Below are 25,356 nucleotides of genomic sequence, written 5' to 3' on the forward strand. Positions count from 1 at the left end.
AGAAAAAGTATTTTAGGCTTTGGTGGCTGTCAAGGGGGCAGTACTTGTCCCACAGGTTTAGTGGGTTGGATCTTGGGATCTCAGCTCTCCAAGTGGCATTCAAGAGAAAGGATCTCTCTACAGAGAGTGTGCCTAGAGACCCAAAGAGCTGCCTTGAGTGAGAGTTGCCCTCACTCTGAAGTGTCCGGGAACTATAGGATACGTGTCACTAAGACAAGTGGACGTATGGATATAAATGTAAGGGCATCAAAGTGCATACAATGTGCACATGAGACAGCAAGAAGAGGTAAGCTGCCCTGCCTCAGGCTCATCCTGGAATTTTGCCCATTAACTACATAAATCTCCAGCGAGGTATGTGAATATTATCTTTGTCCTATTTTACATAAAGAGAAACACTCACATGGAGGTTCAATGATTTTCTTAAGGCCAGATACAAGGCCATAGCCGGGTAGGGATTTGGACCCTGTTGGTTTTAATGTTCAGTCCACAATGCTATGCAGCCTCTTCATACTGATTTACAGTCTTTTCTAGGTACATATTTTAGATGTGCATACTTCAAGTACCTGAAGAGCAATTATAGAGAGGATGAAGAAAGGCTTTACTCTGGCTGTAGGGGACAGTACTAGGAACTGTGGCGGTCAAGGGGGCAGTACTTGTCCCACAAGCTGCAGCAGAGGAAATTTAGGCTGGAGATTAGAAGGAACTTTCTGACTGGGGTGCTCATGGGACCAGGCTACATAGAGACATTGTGCAAGCTCCATCCCTGGAAATTTTCAAGACCAGATTGGACAGGCTGGGGAGGATCCTGTCTAAACTAGATGATGTTGTGAGGTCCCTTCCAGCTCTGTTATGATGCTATGATCCTATTGCTGTCTCTCACTCACACAAACATGGTGCCTGTGGACCTAGGGCCATCTCTTTTATTAAGCATAGCAGCATGCATATATATGACAGAAGACACTCTTTACTGATAACACCATTTGCACTGAAGTCTGCTGAGGCTAGAGCCAGCTCATATCCTCTGGATGGAGAATGTAGGTGCTGGAAATACTTGGGAAAGCAGTAAGGCCCTGAGGAAGCCTGTCTGTTGGCAGGAGATGAGTAATCCATAGCTGGAGCGCTGATTCTGGCTGAGCTCAGCTGTTGTGCAGCAGCACTGGGCTGTCAGTTCCTTAGCAGGAATCATTGTAATTCAGCTTGGCCACCTCCTTTTACCAGTAGTAACAGCTGAGAAATTGAGGCTGCTCCAAAAGGCTTGTGCATTCCCTGAGGAAGTGCAGAGCAGACTTGGGGGAGCAGGAAACAGGGCTTTTGTGTGCACATCTTAGCATATTCAAGGGGATTCTGCCGTAGTCTTTATTTACCCTTGAACTTCACAATGAACAGCGCTAGTGACTGCATTTCTGCACCAGGACGATAGAAAACCAGCTCTTTCTGCATCCTATTGTTCTGTTATCTCCACACACATCTTTTATCTGGGAAAAAAGGAGATGTGATAATCATCACTCCATCTTCACACTAAAATCCAAATATAAGTCACTACTGGAATGAATAAAAACCCCATTGAATTATCCAAATTCAAAGGAAATTATTTTTTCTCCTTTTTTTTTTTGTATCTACCTCATGCAAATTAAAGCACATGAACACATTTACAGATCCCTGATGTTTCAGTGGTGTTTAGACAATGAATTGAGATTCCCAGCCTGCCCATCTGCAGCCTCTCCTGAAAAAATAAACTCTTCTAAGCAAGCTGCAGAGAGAAAAAAATGCTAAAATATATTAGAAGCACCAGGCCAGAGACATCCTCAGCCATTGTAAACACATGGTCCTTGGCTGGGTTACCTTTGTTTGGAAGCCAGGCTGGTTCTTCATGAGCCAAATCTGCATTGAACTGGCTCAAATGCACCTCACTCTCGCAGAAACACAGCACAGCACAGGTACCTCATTTTTATGGGTGTATGGTCCGCTGTCCCCACTCCCTACTCGAAGTCAACTGAAGCTCATCTGCCCCTCATATGAGGAACTCTTCCCTGCCTATTGCTGACTACAGCTTGTGAGGTTCGTGTGACCCACTCAGAGGATACAGATGCTAATTTGCAGTCAGGTCACATTGCGGATTATTCCAAACTACTTCCCTCCTGATGTGTATGTATTTGGCAACCCGCGGGAGGATGAGGATGTAAGGAGAGGTAGAAAGAGAAGGTCTGACAAAGGCTCCTCAAGTCTACAGCCTTCCCTGACAGCCCAGGGCAGAGCTGCACAGCGAGCACTTCCTGAAGACTCAAAAGCTCCAGACTGGGGCTCTGATGCACTTACCAGGCCAATACAGGAGATCAGTTCAGGCATCGAAAATGCTGACCAGTGAGCCATCTCTGCTGACTTGTGCTGGCCGACACTGCTCTTAAAACTCTCCATTGCATTGATGCCTGCAAAGAACGGGACCAACAGTTAGTTGATGGGCTATGACCAGTACCAACCATGCTGAGCAGCATTTCCTCAATAGTTCCTCTTGCTCTACTGTTTGTCTATTCCCAAGACTTATTCTCATCGTCATAGTACATACTTAGATTGTAAGCTCCTTGGGGTGGTATTTGGGCTGTGTGTTTGTACAGTGTTTCACACAGTGAGATCCTGCTCCAGGATGAGGTTTCTTGGGTGCTATGGTAATCTATAAAATAGCTGAATACAATAGAATGAATCTCTGTATTTGTCTTTGATAAAAATAACCATGATCAGTATCTTATCAGTATAATCCACTGATACATCAGCTCTTTTCAGCTCCCATTTTTACAAGTGTATTTCAATACTCAAGACGTGTTAATATTTTTCCAGCTTTATTATTTATTATCCTTCACATTTGATTATAGTGCCATAAAATGCTTGCACTTTACTGACAGCATTTTTCTCCATGTATTCATGGCACCATCATGGAAAATTAATGGGAGCTGCAAATGTGAGGGAGGAGAGGACATCTAAATGCACCTCTTCTTTGTGTGCATTATTTTTTCTTTCTGATCTATTAATTACATGCCTTCTTCTATGATACCCAGCACTGCTAATCCCCAAACAGCAAAGATTGTGTGGTTGTTTCTTGAGAACCTATGTACAAATGGAATCTAGATTTGGCTTCAACCCCAGCTTTTTATGAGCAACCATGGGCAAGCCACTCTTCAGATTACTATATCTGAAAAGCAGGTGGCTCTTTGCAGCTGACTTGTTTGGGACAGAGAGGAAGGACATGGGGGCAGACTATAAACATTTAAGCACTAGTACAGGAGAGAAGGACCACACAGTCGGACAAAGCCAGAAGGGCTAACGCTGGAAACCCAGTGTAAGAGAAGGATGCCTACAAGCATGCTCTCCAACTCATTCATGCTGTTATGTGTTCACAAGCCGGGCACGTAAAGTTCAGATCTGGATCAGAACTTCCCCACCGGTCTGAGCTATTGAGACCCTTCATTACGGAACAGTCTTAATGTTAAGTGTTTTTAAAACTAGTATCTGGAGAAGGGAATTAGCAAGTGCAGTGATTTAAATCTTTGGCAAGCTACCACTGGAACTTCCTGGGATCACTTTCCCCCTCCGCCATTCTTTCTGTTACCTGTGCCTGTCTCAAGAGGTGTGAGCTGGCTCTAGGCAGGTGCTCTTCTCCCTGCCCCAGATTGAAATCAATAGAGAAGCACGAGGTAGAAGGCCCCTTCTGCCATTTTCTAAAGCAGAGAGAGACGCAATTCATCACAGCCCCTCTTTACTAACTTTTCCAGGAGAAATGACAGCCCTCTGTAGAATCTGTAACCAGCTGGAAGTCCAGCTCACCACCAAACTTCATAAAGAGGAGAGGAGATTAACAGACAGACTGGATTCTTCCAAAGCTACAAGCAAGCTCCAGCATGCTTATGCCTTTTTTGAGTGTGTTTAGAATAGGTAGATGATCCTTTCCACTGAACTCTTTCCTCTGCAACAATTCCAGTTTCTTCCTCTTCACAAAAAAACTTGCACATGAAATGCTGCATTTAGTCAGAATGGCAGTGATTGGCACACACTGAAATACCTGCATCAACACTGGCTAGGTTGTAAAAAGCAGAATTTTACTACTGGCCGGCTAGACAGAGAAGGGACCAGTGATGAAATGCCAATTGGCTCCTGATCCAGAATAAGCCCAAACTTTAGGTGTGTTGGGGTAGTCCATTCCATGCTATCCTGTTTAATTTCATTTTTGATTCCTCAAAGTTTCCTGCCATGGGCTTACTCTTTGAAGAAAAAGTAGTAGTGAACGGACCTAATGATTTTTCGCTCAAGGAGGGTTTAATGGGAGCTAGTTCAAAATAGTTGTTGCATTATGTAGGGGCTCCAGGTATGTACTGATAATAAGTAAGAACCCAAACACTGAATGGAGCAAAACTCTGTCAAACTCCTCGGTTTTGAGTGATAATAATGCAGGCAGAACTAAAACCAGAATGGAAACATCCCTGAGCTGTGTGGATTTCAGCTGGGAATCCATGCTAACATTTTGTAGATCTGATAGGTCCAACTCCATATAGCCACAAGACAGGAAGTATTAAAGGACTCTGTTTCATCCTGTCAGCTTTTTGTATGCTGATAAGTAGGAGTCTAAATATACCATATTTGTCCATGGGGACTTACTTTTCTTTTTCCTTGTGTCTTGTGCATCTTTGTATTACTCTTAGGAGAAAGAGTGGCATGGTGGGATTAATTTATGCAATTCCAATTCTGATTCATCAGTGCAGGAACAGGACTTTTTGTTAAATATTAACAAAATCTTAACTGCAAACAGTGCTTTATATTTTAGAAGTCAGAGCCTGACTTGGAGTGTCTTAAACATTACAAGAAAGCAGCAGAACACTTTGGTCTTTGGTTTCCTTTCACAGACTGTGGTAGAATAACGATGAACTGCTTCATCGCTCCGCTGAGTTAATATTTCATTCTGTTTTCCATTAGAAATCCAAACAGTTAGTTGGCTTATATTACGCTTCCACTTATTCAGCAAAAACTCCACCCCCTGGTATATATAGTGTACTCCTTATAGTTATTAATCGGAAGAGAAACATGTATCTAGCATTCTTTCAAAATATTTTTTATCCAGTGTTTGTTTAAGACTAATGCCGCATTTTTAGCAGCGCCCCTTCCCATTACTTGTCACCAAAGCATGCTCTAAACAGCTATCGCTGCTTAATTGTGGTTGCCCTCTGATGTCTGGTGCAATTATAAGGCAATATGAGGCCAAGCATCACAATTAGAGATTGCTCCAAACCCTCTCATTCTTTGGGTGGGGATCCAAACATCTGGAGATGTTTAGAACTGGATTGTGTCTAACTGGACAACACTAATTTGAGACCTGTAGACCACCAACCATGTTGTTATTTCTCAGGACAGAAAATGTAATACTAAAAACATTATTTTTATTCACTTACTTCTATATTAGCTCTCATTTTGAGTATTTGTTTTAACCCTCTCCTTTCCAGTATCATTTTCCCACATGCGATCAGCAGCAAAGTGAACGTGGCCTGGTCAGCCCTATGGGGCATATGTCATCCTTATGACATATCTTAATGACTTTTACATCCCTGTCACACAACGTGGTGTAACATGGAATTCGCTTCTTGCCCTCCTCAGAAGGTTTCTAACTTACTTATTTTCAATGCTGGGAAATATACCAGTAAGCCACATGGACTAAGGCTTGCGGGAGATTTGTTTAATGGGATATGTTGAGTGCACTGGTACTCTGAGTCTCCATTTGGGTGTGAAGCAATGCAAGGATGTGCAGAACGCATGAGTGCATCTAGGGGTTTGCCATCGGTCCGGCTGAAAATACTTCTCTCTCACAATCCTCATAATACTGTGCGCTATTCCCTTCAGTTCTGAGTATCTCAAAGAAGACAATGATGCCACCCTGTGGTGAAGCTGAGCACCAGTGGACTGTCCTAAAATCTGCTTCCAAAGCTCATCGGTCACAAAGATTTCCAGTACTAATGGCGAGATTATGCATTAACTTTGCCTGCGTCTGCAAGGGGGCGAGAGGAAGCTTTTCCCATCTGTATCCCCACACAAGGGCCAGGCACAACCACAGTCACTGTGCTCACTGTGCTCTCTCCTCTTCCCCCTGGCACCTCAGGGCTTTGTTATACTTCGCATTTTGAGCTGCTCAAATGTTGATCAGGGTTAGTGCTAGCTCAAATTTGGAGCAGTCTTAAAGCTAAATGCCTTCTTTAACTGTCCCCCACTTGCACAGCTGTGACTTGCCACTAGACGGCTGGCAAGCAGGGGGTTGACCAGGAGCTACAGCTCAGAGTTGTTACTACAGGGCTGGTGGAGCAGGTTGGGTTTAATCCCCAGCTAGGGCAGGAGCTCCAGGTGGGGATGTGTGACAGATGGGTTGGGGCAGGATAGGAACATGAAATTGGGAGATGGAGAGTTAATGGGATGGGGTGGGTAATGAAATAGGAGGTAGAAAGGTGGTGTGGGAAGAGTGGTGAAATGAAGGAAGTCAGCCCCTGAAGGATAAAATAACAATAAGTAAAAAAAAGAAGCACTTAAAAAGAAATAAATTAAGAGGAAATACATTAGAGAAGGTCTCATGTTTTAATAAACTGGGATCATGCTTCCCAGGGTGGCTGGGAGGTAGGAGTGGTGTGGGAAGGTGTATTTGGAGGATTTCCTGCCCCAGAAAAAAAGACCCAATTCATGGAGACCCTATCTAGCCCTTTGCCTTATTCCTCCCCCACCCCTCTAGACCCCACTCCTGGACCCACCTGTGCCTTGCAGCCTTGCTAGCTGGCATGTGCTCTGCAGGCTGTTTGCAGAGGGTTGTTCACCTGGAGGTAGGAAGGTCACACCTTTGGGGTGGGAGAAGTTGGCTTGGCACCAGAACCACCCCTTGGGCAGTACGGTTCAGGGAGTAGGAAGTTTGTCCACACAGAACAGGAGGTGGGATGTTGGAAGACTGCAACTTGGGCTGCTCATCCATGGGGAGTGGCCACACATTAGTGGAACATGAGCTGGGTAACACAGATCTGGGATAAACCTGCCCTGGAGTGACATAATTTTAAGTCACCTAAAGTGTGCTTAAAACTAGTTGCAGGTGTTAATGTGAGGACAATCCAGAGGTTAAGAGCTCCAGGAGCTCTTAATATTAATTGTGTAACAGGGTCCTCAAAATGATGCAAGAAAAAGCAGAGCATTGACCAGTCAAGCAGGCCCTTTCCTGGGGCAATGCACAGCAGCGCTCTCCAAGTCGTGTGGTACATTCTTCAGGCAAAACCTTAATCTCATTTGAAGGCAAAGTGAGGCCACATAGCCTTCCCAATACAGGCACAGTTTGACTATTAGTATTGACCAGTGGCTTGTAGTTATTGCACTGTATCTGCATGACACTGAAGAAGCATCAGGACTGTACTGGGCTACTGCAAGCCAAATATTTAATGTCAAAAATGATAATTTACAAAAATGAAGCTGAATTTGTTATTTTAAAAATACACGTAACAGGCCTGGTCTTGCAGTTATACTTGCCTTTCACTCAGTCAGTAGGAACTTTGCCTAACTGAGGCCTGAGTTAAAAAATCCAGAATCTCAGAATCTGACAGGGTTTTGTAGAGGTAGAGCCTATTTTTATCCCCAAACAGCTAAACTTCCCTTTTCCCTACCACAGATGTGCAGTCACAGCTGGTTAAATATCGCTATGCTTCAATAGCACACAACCAATTAACGCAACATGACTGAGCTATATTTAATCTGTATTCATGTCATGCATTTCTAAATTCACTTGTTTGGACTCCTGTCTGAAAAACAGGATGGATGCATTTCATAAATGAATAAACACGAATGCATTTAGCAGGAGTTCAATGGGTAGGCCTTATCCACATGTATTTTATATTCATAATTATTATTTGACCCAGATTAAAAATAAACAAGGATCCTCTAAGGGCTACAAATACTAATCTAGAGTCCAGTCTCTAAGTGATGGAGGTTAGGAAAGCACCTTCACTGGGTGGCATTAACCGCTTGCTGCAGTGTGTTTCCACTTATCCTAAAAATCAGAGTTTGAGGGCATTGTTGGAGACAAGAAACTGGAATAGACTGACCACTGGTGCAATCCAATATGGCAGTGCCTATGTGCTTATACTCCTAATTGTTTTTTCTTGGCTCTCACTTACAAGATGAACAGAAATTGCTTGTTAGGTTGCCTGCAACAAAAAATAGCCATTGATTATCTTTCTCCTTAACATGAGATTACGGCCAGATGCATCTGGTGGTAGGTAAGGGAGATATATTCTGTCACTCCATAGGTCATGTTTGCTCTTTCCATTTTCATTCTGCGCTCATTCCATATTTTTGCAATTTTCAGAGTGTCCCCTTTTCCTCAAAATTAATGTCCTTTGAACTCATTTGTGGTATGTTTGGTTTCAGACACATCCTTATTAATCACTTCCTAGATCTATCAAGTATCTATCTTATTTTACTGAACCCAGAACTGAACTTTATAAGGCAGAAATTGGAGCAATTCTGAATTTCTCACAGTATTATGAGATCATTTTCTCACATCTTATTTACTGCAACCATCAGTTTCCCAGTTGCATGGAATCCATGTTCTCTGTCAACTTTGGTGTACAAGTGAAAAATGAATGGCTACTCCATTTTACATCACAGGAATGTAATTTTCTCAATGGGTCATATACATGCAAAAACTATATCTACTGGAAATTGGATCTTCCATGAAATGCTGACCTTCTTGAGCAAACCAATGAGAAGCCAATACCCCTGCCCAAAGTGGATGGACCTCATAAATGTGCCTTTAAAAACCCATGGGATGCACTCCCTTAAAAAGCACACAGAGGATTAACATTATTGTTACATACATATTGCATGTTAACATGCCTTTATATATAGTGACTAATCCTTTTCTTGCACTGATATAAAACCAGACCAACTACCCCCATTTCAGTTGGATTGTTCCTGATTTATACCAGTAGAAGTATGAGGAATATTAGGTGCTTTGTAAAATGGGGTTCAGCACCTACTTTTCTGATTCTAAGCTTTTGTGATTTACTTACATGTATTGTATATAACACTAACAAAAGAGAAGCTACCTGCAAGCTATTTTTATGCAGAAAACACATTACTGAAAGCTTGGATAATATGACAGAAAGCTAAATTTCAGAAGGAAGAGGTACAGATCTTTGTCAACACTTATAGTCCATTCCCTCTGAGAACTCGTATATGCATGAATAATCAGCAGGATAGTGGGAGGTGGAGAATGAAAATACTCAGCAAGAACGCGTTTTGTCTTCTTTAAACCTTCAGGTGGTCTAATTCCCTCTCCAGAAATCTCTAACAAAGCCAAATAGTGTCAGTCAGACTTCCTCAATGGGTTTCATTTAGAAAGAGTACACATCAATATTCAAAGTCCCTGGCTGCGTACACATGAGAAGGGGCATGCGTTTGCAGCAGCACAAATAGTAGAGGCACAAATTTGTGCTGCTACTTTGTGCCACAGTGCATGCGCCTATCCATGCGCTTTGCAGTGGGACACATTGTCCCACTGCTCCACGTGCTGCAGGTGGGGCTGGCTGGGGCACAAGGTCTAGCCAGCAGGCAGTCCTCGTGCTGAGGCAGCCTGAGCCCCAGCCAGCCAGGGGGTGGCATGCGCTGCAGAGCCCCTGCACTGCGGCACCCTGAGCCCCAGCCAGCTGCTCCCTGGCCTGGCTGCTCCCCTGTCTCCATATACCTCATGTGGACATTGCGGTGGCTGGGGCACAGTGTGCCTCAGCACGGGGGCTCTGCAGCAGAGCCCCTGCACTGAGCCACGCAGACACAGGAAGCCGCCAGCCCAGGGCTGCCTATTCCTCCGTTTCAAGCCAGGTTGTGCCCCAGTGGAAATCCCAGCAACAAATTTTGCCCCAGCTTTGCAACTGAGCAGTGCCGTGCACAATTTAACATACAGCACATTTTGTTTGTGGTGGCACAAAGAGGTTTGCAGCACCACAAACTGCATATGCCTGCATGGCTGGATCCAGCCCCTGAAGTCTTGGGTCCATGCTATTTAGGTCCAAAGGCAGTTTTAATACTACTGGGAGAAGGTAAAACACCTCTCTTTGTGAACCATGATGTAAATGTCAATGCTAATGACTTCCATGGGCTTACCAATTTAAAATGAAATGGGATGCTATGGGCTGCACCTTTGTCTTGGCTAGAAAAAGGCTAGGCTGAACATTTCAAATGAACAAACAAACTAGGCACCTACCTCTATATTTTTGCAGCTAGATAAGGGCCAAAATTGGAAAACTACTTGGCAGACCCATCTCCCATTTGGTTGTAGCTCTTCTTCACAACCCTTAGCACAATCTTTCAAATGCCCAAGGAAAAATAGGATGAACTGACAAAGAGAAAAATACGACAGGAATTTCCCTGTCCCAATTAATTGCTAAGTGCCAGGTCAAAGTCCGAGAATACTTATATCAGTGTGAATTTATTCAACTCTTTCCATCCTTCTGACTGTCCCTGTTTCTATTTCATGGGAGGATGGGAAGGTAATTTTTGTTCTTTTCTCTGAGGATCACCTGGCTTTCTACAGCTGTAGAGAGCCTTTGCTGGGCATTAATATGGAAAGGCTGTAGGGCTGTGGACAAAGAAGGCAATTTGTCATGCTCACAGACAGATATAAAACACAGCTACATTATTTAAACTTTCTCTCCCTGTCCCTGACACTCACACCTTCCCCCAGTTCAGCTTCAATGGTAAAGATACTAAGTCCAAGTCCTACCAGTGAACTTGCAACTATAGAGGGAGCCATATAACTGGGAATTTCACAAGCCTTGCACCCTTCTTGCAGGTTTCATACAATTCATGCCTTTATAGTCCCTTCAGTTTTAAACAAAGTGGTCTGCAGTGCCTATTTCTCTAGCAAGCGGATAAGACCTCATGCTGGCAAATCTCAAACATTCTTAACTGGCAAACCGGGATGGTGCTTTATTATCAAATTCCCAGGAGTCCTCGGGACAGCTGACTGGCGGAGTGGACGTTACACAGAATCAGAGAGTCAAAGGACTGGAAGAGACCTGCAAGATCATCAAGTCCAGTCCCCTGCCATAGGCAGGAGGTTAATGAATTCAAATTAGCTTGATGAGGTGCTTATCCAGCTTCCTCTTGAACACCTCCAAAGATGGTGACCACACCACCTCTGCTGGGAGCGTGTTCCAGGTTCAAGTTACCCTTATGGCGAAGAAGTTCTTCCTTATGTGCAGTGCAAATCTCCCCTGTGTTAGTTTGTGTCCATTGGTCCTTGTCCTCCCGAGGGGTGCCTTCCTGAAGAGTTGCTCCCCCAGATCTTGGTGCTCCCCCCCAATGTACTTGTAGGCAGCTATCAAGTCACCTCTCAGCCTCCTCTTACTCAGACTGAATAGGCCTTGTTCCTGGAGTCTCTCCTCATAAGGCCTATCCTCCAGGCCCCTTATCATGTGGGGGGCGCTTCTTCATAGTTTCATAGTTTCATAGTAGCTAGAGTCGGAAGGGACCTAGGTAGATCATCTAGTCCGACCCCCTGCCTTGGCAGGAAAGAGCACCGGGGTCAGATGACCCCGGCAAGGTGCTCATCTAACTTCCTTTTAAAAATCCCCAGGCTAGGAGCCTGCACCACTTCCCCTGGAAGCCGGTTCCAGGCCCTAGCCGCCCTGACTGTGAAGTAGCGCCTCCTAATATCTAATCTAAACTTACCCTCCGCCAGCTTGTGACCGTTATTCCTGGTCACTCCTGGCAGCGCACGGGGGAACAGGGGCTCCCCCAATACCTGCTGATCCCCCCTGACCAGTTTGTAGCAGGCCACAAGGTCCCCCCTTAACCTTCTCTTGTGGAGGCTAAACAGGTTCAGGTCCCGTAGCCTCTCCTCATAAGGCCTGCCCTGCTGACCCCTGATCATACGAGTGGCCCTCCTCTGGACTCTTTCCATATCATCCACGTCCCTCTTGAAGTGTGGCGCCCAGAACTGGACGCAGTACTCCAGCTGCGGCCTGACCAGTGCCGCATAGAGGGGGAGGATCACCTCCCTGGACCTGCTCGAGATGCCTCTGTGGATGCATGACAGGGTACGGTTGGCCTTCTTGACTGCCTCCCCACACTGCCGGCCCATGTTCATCGTGGAGTCAATGACGACTCCAAGATCCTTTTCCGTCTCCGTGCTGGCAAGAGGGGAGTTCCCCAACCTGTAAGTGTGGTGCCGGTTCTTCCTCCCCATGTGCAACACCTTGCACTTATCAGTGTTAAACCCCATCCTATTCTCATCTGCCCACCGTTGCAACCTGTCAAGGTCAGCTTGTAGCCTACTGCACCCTTCTAGTGCACCCACATCCCCCCACATCTTAGTGTCATCAGCAAACTTGAACAGGGTGCTTTCTACCCCCTCATCCAAGTCACTGATGAAGATGTTGAACAGTGCGGGCCCGAGGACCGAGCCCTGCGGAACCCCACTGCCCACGTCCTTCCAGGTCGAGAAGAACCCATCCACCACCACCCTCTGGGTGCGGCCCTCCAACCAGTTGGCGACCCATTTGACCGTGTGGGCATCGACACCACAGTCTCCCAGCTTTTTGATGAGGACAGGGTGAGAGACAGTGTCGAAAGCCTTCCGGAAGTCTAGAAAGACTACATCCACAGCAACCCCTGCGTCTAATGATTTGGTGACCTGATCGTAAAAGGCCACCAGGTTGGTCTGACAAGACCTGCCACTGATGAACCCATGTTGGTTGCCCCTGAGCATGCATTCCCCCGCAAGGCCCTCCTGGATGTGTGCCAGGATAATTTTTTCAAAGAGCTTACCCGGGATTGAGGTCAGACTAACTGGCCTGTAATTTCCCGGGTCCTCTTTTTTTCCCTTTTTGAAGATAGGGACCACATTGGCCCTCTTCCAGTCCTCCGGCACCTCACCAGAGCACCACGAGTGCTCATAGAGCCGCGCCAGGGGTCCCGCAATGACCTCGGCCAGTTCCTGTAGAACCCTAGGGTGAAGATCGTCCGGACCAGCGGACTTGAACATGTCCAGCCTCTCCAGAAGTACCCAAACTAACTCCTCGCTAACCCCTGGCCCAGGCGTGTCTCTCCCGGGGCCCGAGGGGGGCCCAGCAGGGAGGTGGCTGAACTGGTCCCTACTTAGGAAGACAGAGGCAAAGAAATCGTTAAATATGTTAGCTTTGTCATCTGGCGTGATGACTAAGTCTGCACCCTCTCAAGCTTATCCGCATCCTTCTTGAATGGCAGTGCCCAAAACTGGGCACAGTACTCCAGCTGCGGCCACACCAACACTGAGTAGAGAGGGAGAAGCACCTCTCTGGATCTGTTGGCAGCACATCGGCTGATGCACGCCAGAGCTCTCTTTGCCCTGCTGGCAGCTCCATTGCACTGTTGGCTCATATTCATCCTCGGATCAATTGTGACCCCTAGGTCTCATTCAGATGCTGTGCCAGCTAGTGGGCTACCACCTATCCTATAGTTATGGTGAAGGTTCTTCCTAGCCAGATGAAGGACCTGACACTATTCGCTGTTGAACGTCATCTGACTCCAATCAGGCCATAGAACCAGTCTGTCAAGGTTGTCCTGGATCCTTGCCCTATCCTCTTGTGTGCTTGCATTTCCAAACAGCTTGGTCTCATCCACAGACTTAATCACAGAGCATTCCACCCCCTAATCCAAGTAATTAATTCGTATGTTAAAAAGCATGGGTCCAAGCACCGATCCCTGTGGGACATCACCGGAGACTCAGGCTGTGCGAAACAGCAGGGTTCTGCTTCGACTTACGTTTCAGCATTTTGATGGAAGTGTTTAATTTTGAGTTTCGTTTTGTTTTGAAAGTACCATTCTGTTTTGTCAAAACAGTTTTGCTGTTTTGCCGTTTCACCAATAGGCTATAATGGAGAAGCATGAAACAGCCTGTACCTTTTTCATTTCTTGCCTGATTCCAATGCAACTTGCAGGGGTGCTAGCTGCTTCTGAGGGCATGAAGCCTGCCATGTTTCAAGGAGATAGGTGCAGGGGATTCTAGGAAACAGCACTTCAAACTGCTGACAAGCAGGAGCCAGGGTGCAGGAGCAGAGTCCTGTGATCCGGCAGGCAGAGCAGGGGCCCGCACCCCTGGGAGGAGCCTGGCAGAGCCCCTGCAGCCCTCCCAGGGATGCGGGTGGGCCCTCGGTCTGCCTGCCGGATGACAGGAGGCTGCTCCTGCCGCCTGGGATCCAGCGCTGGGGAACTCAGGCTGGATGGGGGAAGCGCCTCCTGCCGCCGGGTTCAGTTCCCAGCTCTGGGGAACTCAGCCTGGCTGGGGGAAGCATTATTGGCTATTACAGATTGGTTATTGTTGTTCTGTTTGTCAAGATGGGAAGCTCTCAGGACCTAGACAAATAAAGCTAGCACTCTTCTAGCATACAGAAAATAGGGAGATTGGATTCCCCAGCACCATGTGGCTTGATGCAGTCTCATTTTGTCCTTGATGGATAAAAGTAACAATATTGTCTTCTCATGCATTCACACTGAGCCTTATGATAACTGATGTTTCCTTGACAGACCCCACTCTTAGAATCTGGTGCTCACATTAAAATCCCAGCTTTCAGCAAAAATAAGTAAGTTTCTAGTCCTCAAGATGGTTGAAAAAAGCTTGAAATCCCCAAGGTTCAAACTCGGAATGGCAATAAGATGAAACATGTCTCTCTTTACAAAGGGAAAAAGGAGGTCCCCAGGAATTACAGGCCAATCAGTTTGGCCTCAGTCCCGGGTAAAATCCTGGAAAAGATTATCAAAGAATCCGTCACGAACTGGCTTACAGAAGGCAGTATTCTGAAGGATAGCCATCATAACGAGCAGGTCATGCCAGACCAACCCTATCTCCTTAACTCGCCACCTGGATAGGGGAAATGAGGTTCATATTGTATACCTAGATTTAAAAAAGGTAGGTATTTGACCTAGTCTCCCATAATGTTCTCATGGTTAAATAGGAAAAATGCAGCCTTGACTACTTTACGGTCTGCTGGCTACGAAACTGGCTCTGTGGTAGGACCCAGAGAATTCAGATAGATGGGACTGAATCATCATGGTGGGAGGTGACCAGTGGCATCCCTCGGGGCTCAATACTCAGACCAGTGCTATTCAACATGTTCACCAATGATTTGGTACAGGTATTAACTGCAACACCAAACTATGGGGAGCCTGGAGGGGGAGGGGGGCACGAATCAGTTTGGTTACAGTGTGAGACTTTAGATCATGAGATGGGAAAGAAAACATAAGCTACTGTGGGGATTTTTTAGAAATCTATGCTGGGCACACTTACTGCAGTTTGCGTGACATCCCTTTTTTGCATTATTTTTGCTTCTCTATACAGTGTGTGTGTGTATATACATAAATATATATTAGAATTTATATTTTGGAAAAAAGTGTCTTCTTTCACATTTTTAAATTTTAACACCCCAGGCCCTGCGCTTTGAAGGGCCCTGCAGAACCGGGTGGAGCGGCCGCGGCGACTCTGCGCTGCCACTGCCTTCATGTCCGGGCACTTGGCACCCCCACCTCTGCTGCCACCGAATCCAGCACCTCCAGCCACTCAGCACCCGGGCCGCATCTGCCGAATCTCCCGCCAGCTTCCTCCTATCCCGGGCAGGGCCCCGCACAGGCTGATATGCCCCGAGCCCCGCATCCTGCTCGGGTCACCTCTGCCTGACTTGATCTTTGAGTGCTTAGGATTGGCAATATTGTAGTCAATTTTGCATCCGATGACTTTGTGCTTTTTGAGACAAAGACAGTCAGGGAGAAAAGTTGAAGTGCAAAGCAAAAACAAGCAGAGGTGTCTGAAAATTAGCATTTTGTGGCAATTTTTCTGTCTTTTAATTCCAGGTTCATTAAAAGCAGAATGGAGGAGAGTCAGACTTTTAGATTGTACTGGCTTTGGATGTGAACAGCTTCTAAGGGAAAACATACAAAGCAGAGTGAGGCAGGGAGGGAATTTAATTTAGTCGATATTGCATTGAAGCATTATCCATAAAGTACCTAATGTAATTCATGTCAGACTCAATGAGGACATCATGATAGCTAATTAGTGCTTTGTTTACATGTAGTCTGGGGAGGGGAAGCTGGAAAGAGAAGATTTCAAATTAAAACAGACACAGAGAGCAAGCGCTCTTATTCTCCATTGCACAGGGCAGTTCACAGTACCAGCCTTCTCTGCTCACATCACATCTCACAGTGCAACAGCAGTTTGAACAACAGCAAGCAATTTGGAGGAAGGTTTTATTATTTTTAAATAAAATTTCAGGTCCCTGTATTACTTGAGGCTGGTTTAACTATTTCATAGCCATCCTGCTCTTGTTGCTATCCCAGTCAACCTGCTGTTATGTGCAAGGCCTGCAGATAACATTAAAACCAGGAGGTGGCGACAGTAATAAGTCTGCCTTTATAACGGCTGCTCCGGAGGAATGTGTGGTATGAGAAAGACCGACTCCATAGTGTTTATTTGTAGTGCTGGATTTCCCTGCTTTCCCAGCAGGAGGAATAGACAATGGAAGGAAAGATTAAAATCTAATGAGATCCTTAAAAAATATCAAAGACTACTGTGGATACTTGACTGAGCTTGGGAAGATCAAAGCAATAGTTGAAAATAGTACATATGCTTTTGAGGCCACAACCCATTATTTTAAATTATTCAAAATCAAAAAGCAAAGGCTGGATGTAAGATTTTTATGTCAGTCACTGGTTTGGAAGGGCTCAAGCTTCTCCTGTCAAAAGTTAATCAGAGTTTGGGATTAGTCGGAGCGGGGAACTGAAACCAAGGGGCCTTTAACTCCTGACCACGGAAGAAACCTTATTCTGGAGGAGGGGTTAGGACTTAATAGGGACCAGTCCGGGGGGAAGAGGCTGGAAAATGGTGGTAAGCAGAGAGAAAGCACACAGGGAGTGGACTGTCTTCATGCCTATGCAGTGACAGGGAAACCCCACCTAAAATTGGTGGCCATTTACTAATATGTTGGCTTAAGCACACATAGTAAATTCAACAGCACATCTCTTCTAACTGCAAAGTGAAGCCAGTACCTGTAATCTGGAAATCTGGAGCTGCTGTGATGAAGGGTGACTTCCTGCTCCCCCCCTCCCCCCCAAAAAAATTATGAATAGGCTTATGGTCATTTGTGTTGGCTGAAAAGCAGGCAACCTTAGGGGCTGAAATTAGATTTAGACAGAAGCACGTCTGCTTATTAATATTCATTTCTCATAATTCCTATCAATTCTCACTGTAATCCAATCCAGGTTTGAATAAATTGTTGATCAGTCATTTACAGGAGGCAGCAGTGCATGTATCTGGATTCATTAAAAGGAGCAGGGGGCAAAGTGATGCATTAGTCTCTGCGGGTTTGATTTTGCTAGAGTAGGATTGAACCCATCTGTTAGCACAGAAACCTTCACATAACATAAATGGACATTAAATTACCAGAGGTCTGTGATGTATAGAAGCTAGTATCATATTTACAATGTTTAGGTACTACAAGTGACACAAAGTTGTGTGTGTGTGTGTTTGTGTGTGGATAGGGAGACAGAGGAATATTTATATATACACTAGATAGATTTGTCTAATCCATTTTTGTATCACCTTCTCTTTGTTTCGTCTTTCTGCATTTATATTTGTCTGAATTTTCCACTAGGTTATTTTGAATTCTGGTTTCCCTGCAATTAAAGACCTGGAGATTTAGAAATAAAAGACCTCTAAATCACGTAAGAGCAGATAATATCCAATCCTAATACAGGGACATAGTAGAGGCCCCATGCTATGGACTTCCAACCCTGACCTGCAGAGTGTGGAGAGGCAAATTAAAGACCAGGGACCATGGGAAGAAGGGGAATGTGCCAGTGAGGTTTATTATACATAGTCTGAATGGCTGGGGAGGCAGGCAGCGGCTGAGGAGGAGGATGCGAGGGTACATTTACAAATGTTTGTAAACTGCTCAGATGCTACAGTGACGGGCAGTGTATCGCCAAACCTATGGGATTAATAGCTGTCATCTTGGACCAGCAGATTCCCCATATGAAGCTGGTGAGCTTAGCTATTACCGGACAGTTGAGCTAGCTGTTGTAACCTTAGGTGAGGTTGCCCTGTAAGACTGGTTTCTGGGGGCACTAGCTCAGGTATTCAGCATTTGCTTTCTGGTTAGCACTGAAGCCAGTGTGCCAGACCTTTGGTTTGTATTGTGGTACCTGTCTCTGGGTCTTGACCCTGGCCTGGCATCGTGCTTCCTGTCCTTAAATCCTGACCATGTACATGTATCTCAGTTGTTCCAGACTTTGGTCCTACCATTGGGGCAGTTTTTCCAGGCCCTGGTCCTTTACACCTATGAGCAAATTAAAGCAAAGGTGGGTGAATTAAACTCTTGGATCCAAGCACGTCATCTGTCTGAAGGGTTGAGGGGTGAGGTGTGTTGTGAAGAGCATAGCTAGAACCTGCAAACACCAGGCAAGAAACAATATCCAATCAAGCACCAGCAAACCACCATCTCAGACAGGCACGGGTGGGACGAATGGTTCTTTCCTAGAGACTATGACAGGGGAATGCCCTTGCCATCTGCTTTTCCCTCTTAATCATTACCAAAATGAGTTGAAAATTAATTCGTTCCTAGTATAACTTAATTTACTAAAACCAGTAGAGTTACTCCAGGGATGATTTAGACCACTAGCTGAGCAAATATTTGCAAGCACTAAGCATCTGTAGTCATAATGTTGAAAATGGGACATCATTCAGGCTACAGAAAAGAAGAACAGGTTAGCTGGAGAAATGGAGAGGGGAGTACTGTACATGTAACTGTGAGGAGGGTGAAAGAGAGAATAGGTGGGGAAAGGCAAGCCTCAGAATGGAAAACTGAGCATCTTCACTAGGGCCACTCCAAAAAATCTGGATTTGAAATTTTGACCAAAAAAGCCTTGAATTCAGAAACATATTTTTGGGGAAAGGGTTTCTCCTCCTTTGCCCAGCTCCTGTGCATCTAAAGATATGGCAAAATAAAAGGTGCTCAGATTAAGAAATGAAGGACCATGGGGTGCTTAGAGAAGAGCATGGATACTGTGCAGCCCCTAGGGTCTGGCAGATGACTACGATCTGGCAGATGTGCATCCAAAGTGAACTCATTTCATAGGTGAAGATGGAAACCCTCTGTTTTGATACAGCAAAGGCAGCAAAAATGTATTCTCCTGCCACGTATTTGTAAAGTGTGAATTTACCATCTTCTCTGCTGAGAGAGGAAGGGCAGAGGTCACCAACTGCTGCAGAAAAGCTATTCCAGCACAGCATGCAAACCCTCCACTCGGTGCTGATTAGTGCTCTTACCCTGCCGAATGAGAGCAGCTCCCTCTCCCAGCTTTGCCCGTGCACTCCCCCTGCAAGGTGAAAAAGCCACTTAGGCAGGATTACTGTGCAAATGAGGGTGGTCTGCTGGGCTAGAGGCTGTAAGGGAGCAGCTCAGGTTTCCTCTGGCTCAGCCCAAAGGAAATGGGTTCAGCTTATATATGCTTGCTGTCTGTGCCATCTACTGGGCACTTCCTAAGCGCACTGGTCAAGGTCTTAAAGGTCCAGATCTTGATGTGAGCTGAGGGTGCTCAGAGCCTCTCAGAATCTGATCCACACAATGAAAATGCAACTCTTGTGATGGCTTTTCTGGATTGCATCAGTCCTCAATGCCAGATGCTACAGAGGAGGTTTCAGTGCCTCATTCACAGCCACTTCTCATACAGCAGCTAATTGTGCCAAACTGAGAGGACAATATGGGCTACCAGATTCAGAAGATTTGGCAACTGCTCATCAATCTGATGACCTCAGAAAGGCAGAGATTGTTTTCGCAGAGCCACTGTCCAGACAATGCGTCTTTCCAGTGCTGTATCAATGAGGTTTGGTGCCCAGGGCAAAGCCTGCCGTGGCAACCTGCCCTTGCACTGTCCAGATCCAGGGGGCACATGCCCCCCCCCATGCTTGCCTGTGCATGCAGCAGTCCTCCCCCGCTCCCTGTGCCCCCCAAAATGAGCTGCTTATGGCTCCATCCTGTGCCCCGCACTGGCTGGGCAGAGCCTGTTAGTGCCCCTTCGCTTCAGCACCCAGGGCAGTCATCCCGCTTGCCCCCACCTTGCTATGGCACTGTGTCTTCCCTCTCCCCTCCTCCCTCAACCCCCAAGGCCTTTCTCAAGAAAAGTTGCTCTACTGTTTAAAAAACTGTGCATGTGAGAGTCATGCCTACAGAGAACAAACCAGGATATTCCTTGCGCTGCAGAGCCAAGAGAGACCATCTCTGCTGGAAGCGGAGCAGAACAAGACTTCCTTTATCTTGTCGATCAGTAATGATCTGTTTTTAAGGGGAAATGTGAAAGTAAAAATACTGCGCTATGCCCCCAAACGACAGTGCTGAAGCATGGGTTGGTTCTAGGGAGGTAATGTTACATCACTGGACAAAGGTTTGAAATTTCTAATTCAGGCTGCTTGGCACACAGCAAACAGAAATTTCCATGACTGCTCAGAGCATTTGTCCATCTAATCCTCTATGATGGCTCTGACAGTGCCCAATACAGATCCTTCAGTGGAGAATGTAAAAATACTGTAGGAAACAGCTGTGCAATATCCTACCACAGGAGGAATTTTATCCTAACTTCAGTTGTGTTCGAGGGGTTTTTGTCCATTATGGCTGTATTGTTTGGTTCTCTGGGAGCGCCTGTGCCCTTTGCACTTTGGCACGCAGCAAGTTACCCCTGAGGTGGTAGGGGAGGCAGCCTTACCTGGGGTTGGGGGGCTCCTGGGTCTGCAGCAGCGGTGATCCTGCCAGGTGGAGCCTGGATGGCAGCCGCAGCATGGCTCCGGGTGGCCCAGCTCTGCTTTTCATCGACATGCACTGCCTGTGTTTGCGCTGCTCCATTTTTCCCCCCATCCCCTGGGTATTTTTGACCCCTGGATATTCAGAGGTCAAAAAACCCCATGGGGAAAAAAATGGAGCAGTGCATGCATGGGCCTTTGCAGTGCAGAGAACACTTAAATCTGTGGTATGTAGGGCTGCAGACATGTCTGCAACGCCAAATACTGCACGGCTGCACTCATCTGGATGCGCCCTATGAGGCTATAAATATTTTCTTGTGTAATGATAAATGAGCTCTTTGTCTAGATGGCTGTTTACACTGTTTTCTTTTGAATCCTACTAAACTTTTGGACTGCTCAGTGATATCCTGTGACAATCCCACAAGCTAATTAAGCCACTTTCAATTGCTTATGTAGCATCCACTACTGCATAGGAATTGTATGTAAATATTATTGTTTAAAAATGACTATTTACCTTGAATAAGACTCTTTGATGGAATGCACATTGAACATATCTGATGATGCACACCCATCTATTTATATTAAAATATATGCAGTCTTTTTTGGAGGGGTTTGCTTCTTGGATACATATTTCAAGTTATCCTCATTGACAGAAACCCCCAAATGTACCAAAACATTACTGGCATGAGTTAAAATAGTGATCAGATGCAGCACTCATCCCAACAGTTGTGCAACTCTGTTGTGTTAAGAACTTGCACAAATATGCCTAGAAGCAGAACGCCAGCACCTGGGACCTTCCCAAGCATACACAGACTGCTAGACCCTATATATAAATGGGTGTCAAAAAACCACCCACTAAGCCAAACAGTCTGTGGATGCACATTTTGCTATTGCTGAAACATGAGAAAGCTTCTGGTTACACTTGTGGGAAATTTTCACTATGAAACGTGAAAACATGTAATACATGTCTGTTTTCAATGCAGACTCCAAAATGCTCCCAGGGTCAAGGAAAGGTTAACCTAAGGTTTAGGTGTGTTTCCAGCAAATGACGGTAGAGTGGCATCTTTCTGTCAAACCTTGTCAGGTCTTGCACTTCCGGTCCTTAGGTGAAATGTGGCCAGGTGGGTGCATGAATTTGAGGGTCTCAGCACAGAACACAGAAGGGAAAATCCAAGTCAGTCAAATCCCTAAGAAAACAGTTGGTATGGAGCCATGTGGTTTCTTTTATTTATTAATTCAATTTATATCTCACACTATCCATAAAGGTTCAGAGCAGCTCTTTCTCTCTCATTTCAGGACTGACTCTACCTGAACCTCTCTACAATCATTGCCCTGTGTACATGGGAGCTTTGGGTCTGGCAGATGGCTAGTCTAAAAAGAGAAACAGGGTCCTTTTTATGAAAGCAAACAATTCTGTGTGTTCTTGATCTTATATTTGCTCATTGCTTCTGTGTTTCGGTGCAACTGCACTGTGTGAGCTATGGGCATTTGGTTTTTAAGCTTCCTTTCCTGCTCAGCACTTTCCTTCCCTACCCATCACTCATTACATCAGCAAGTTCTGGTGCTACATGCATCTTATTTTTTATTCCTTAAAACCCTTCCGGTGTAGCCATTTCTTACTCAACCATTCCCTTACATATGAGTGAAATTAATTTCACCCACCTCCATCCATGAATGAATGGAAATTATATGGCTCAAATGGGCAAGGAGATTGGTGTAGCTGGAAGGACTGAACGCCTCCCACTGAGGCGTTTCCTTCCAGTGACAGTTTTGCAATCTGCCTTTAGTCCAAGCCAGAAGCACCAGGAGGGGAAACTGATCCTGGGGGCAGGTTGCAAAGGGCAGTGCTATGCTCTTCAGTCTTCAATACTGAAATACCCTACTGAAGGGAAGCAAAATTCCCCTTAGGTTGCTACCATGGGTGACTGGTGCCTTCCAAGTCTGGGGGTGCACCAGATCACCGACCGGGGAGGGGGGTCCCCCAGCAGCTGATCGCCGAGCCAGTGGTGAAACTGGAAATGCACTTCTGGTTTTGTGGCTGGCGCTTCCAAGGGGTGCATGCCCAATCGCAGGGGATGCACGTACATATGCACTCCCTATGCGTTGCCAGTGATTGCTACTCTACAGCTGTTACACCCCATTGTGGAGGGCATTAGGCCCACTGCATCTACAGACCTTCCCAGTCTACCCCCAGTGTGGGGCTGGCAGAGACATGTCTACTACAGCATGCCAGGGGTGTAGCAACTTTTTTCTGTGAGCACTGCACTGTCAGCCTCTTCTTTTTTCATTCTGCTTTTCACCCCTCCCTCTGTCAAGATAGCATGGCAGCTGGCTGTGGTGCTACTGACACACTGAAGGCAAATACTTAAACTTTTACTCCAGTGCTACTCAGGTAGTTTCATGCACGAGAGGGCCAGAAGAGACCAGAAGATCATGTAATGACCTTTCTGGCAGCCCTGGACACTTCAGCTCAAGATAAAACTGTCAGGCTCCTCGGTCTGCAATGGGGTCTCCTCAGACACATAGGGAGCCCTGGGTGAAGTGACCACTGCCCCAAATTTTTGGGACAATCCTAAATTTCACAGCTGTATCCAGATGTCCCCCAGGAGTCCCTGAAATACTAACTTCATCTAAAATTTGAAAAATTGGTCCCGAATCATCCTACACTCCTGCACCGAGCTCTCTTGAGACACCCCTTGGCTTTATGCTGCAACAGTTGAGAAGCCTCTGGTTCAGGCTAAATTAGTTCTGGCTCTGGACATTTGTAATAGGCCTCAGATCTGGGTGGCCTAGATTTTGGCTCCCCAAAACTGGTCCTTTTACCCCCTCCTCCCCCACCTTATTCAAACACACCACATCTCTGACTTTCTGAGACAGGCTGAGCTGCCCCTGTCTCAGAGGAACCCATGGGGATGCCTCCGACTCCATAAAACAAGGTCTTCTTGTAATTATTAGTTTAAAATATATGAGCAGGGGGGTCCAAACTTGAAGGGGTCCAGAACCCAGCTAAGACCATGTAGACAATTACACAACACTTACCACCACAGACTCTAAGGGCCTGGTATTGCATTTATGTCCACACACAAGGATTATTTGTGAGAGAAAGCAACACATCTGGTAAGAAGTGTTTGCAAATTGGGGTTCTTGGTGTCCAAACTCTCAGGGTTAAAGCACCTGCAGAAGATAAGGGATGCTGAAGACTTTACCCAAGCTACTTGGTCCATCCCAGCTGCAATCACAATGCCAGAAAAGTGTAATAAATAAATACATTCATGTCTCTTTAAAATAGGAAACAGGGAACACCCCAGGCACAGATCACAGTCCGCACTGGGGAAAATACAGTGGTGGGAACCTAGCCCAGGAGCGCACAACTCAGACTTCACGGAGGGCTCCTGGCAAGGCGCACTGCCCAGTGGAGGGCTGGTGCGAGCAGGATCAGCTCTGCTGGGGGGTAAACCCTCCGCATATCTGCAAGCAGGAAAGCACAAGCTGATTAACAAACTACCTCCTAGCAGTGACAAAGGATTCGCCGCTTTGCTTCTCAGTTCCTTTTTCATTTAATGAAGTGATTTAATACAGAATTATGGTGAGACACTGGGATGGTCCCAGCAGGCCTTACGTTGTCCTCTTCTGGCTGCAACAGTGTCTTTTAATGACTGAAATATTATCTTTAACCCTGATTTTCTGTTCCCTCCCTTGGCAGTTCACATCTCTGCCTCAGCTTTCTCTATCCTGCAGCTGCAGGAGAAACAGCTCTTCAGACCTCTCCCCAGGAGAGCGAGCCCTGAGAATTTCAGCCTGGCCTCGGGTACTTGAGGTGCCAGCTCCGCTCGGCGCATTGGGTCAGTCGCACTCTCTCTCCTGCTCATATTCAGGTTTCCTTTGGCTCTCAGGACCAGCTTCTATGTTTTTGTCTGCTGCATAGAGACCTTGTAACTCACAGTTACAATTCCCAGGCCAGTCAACACTTCAGCTCCTTGCATTTGAATGCTGTGTATTACTGTTGACTTCAATTAAATCATGATGCTGGCACAGAACAGTGTTCAAAAGTGAAAAATGGGGCCTGATCCAATGTTAGGCACAGTATCAGCCAGGTCAGAGTGCAACCACCTCCCTTATAGCTTAGCGCTTGAGTTTCCCATTCTTGCAGCATTGGCTTAAATTGCTCCAGCTTTCTCCTTGCTTGATTCCCTTGAATTTGGTCTTGTTGCATAGGGGGAAAATACAAACCCCATTTCCACTTTTGTCTTTGCAGACCACATTTTTAAGGAGATTGTGAGCCATCTCACCTTCCCCCTAATTTTGGGCTTGCAAGGAATAATGGATGCAACTTTGCAAGTGTCAGTCATCACAAGTACATATAATAGCACCAGTGAGGCAAACGGGTTGGTTATGGGTGCAGACAGCTAGCAAGCAATAGTGTAACAAGCAGTGGGAAACTGGTGCACAAACCCCAGGCACCCACTTAGAGGGGGCCCAAGAATGGCAGCTCCTGCAGCTCACCCAACCCCTGGATGTTACACCTCTGCTAGCAAGGC

General features: G+C 46.0%; 1 protein-coding gene across 1 annotated transcript in view; it reads left to right on the forward strand.

Moving 5' to 3' along the window:
* The first annotated feature begins 235 nt into the window (after positions 1 to 235).
* SERTM2 (serine rich and transmembrane domain containing 2) overlaps positions 236 to 25,356 on the forward strand; it is a 55,255-nt gene continuing 30,134 nt past the window's right edge. The window contains exon 1 of the mRNA XM_090061191.1: positions 236 to 351. The gene's annotated coding sequence lies outside the window, so the exon portion shown is untranslated. The remainder of the gene's footprint in view (positions 352 to 25,356) is intronic.

Source organism: Crocodylus siamensis, chromosome 8 (assembly GCF_052110815.1).
Source record: "Crocodylus siamensis isolate JL-2025a chromosome 8, ASM5211081v1, whole genome shotgun sequence".
NCBI lineage: Eukaryota > Metazoa > Chordata > Crocodylia > Crocodylidae > Crocodylus > Crocodylus siamensis.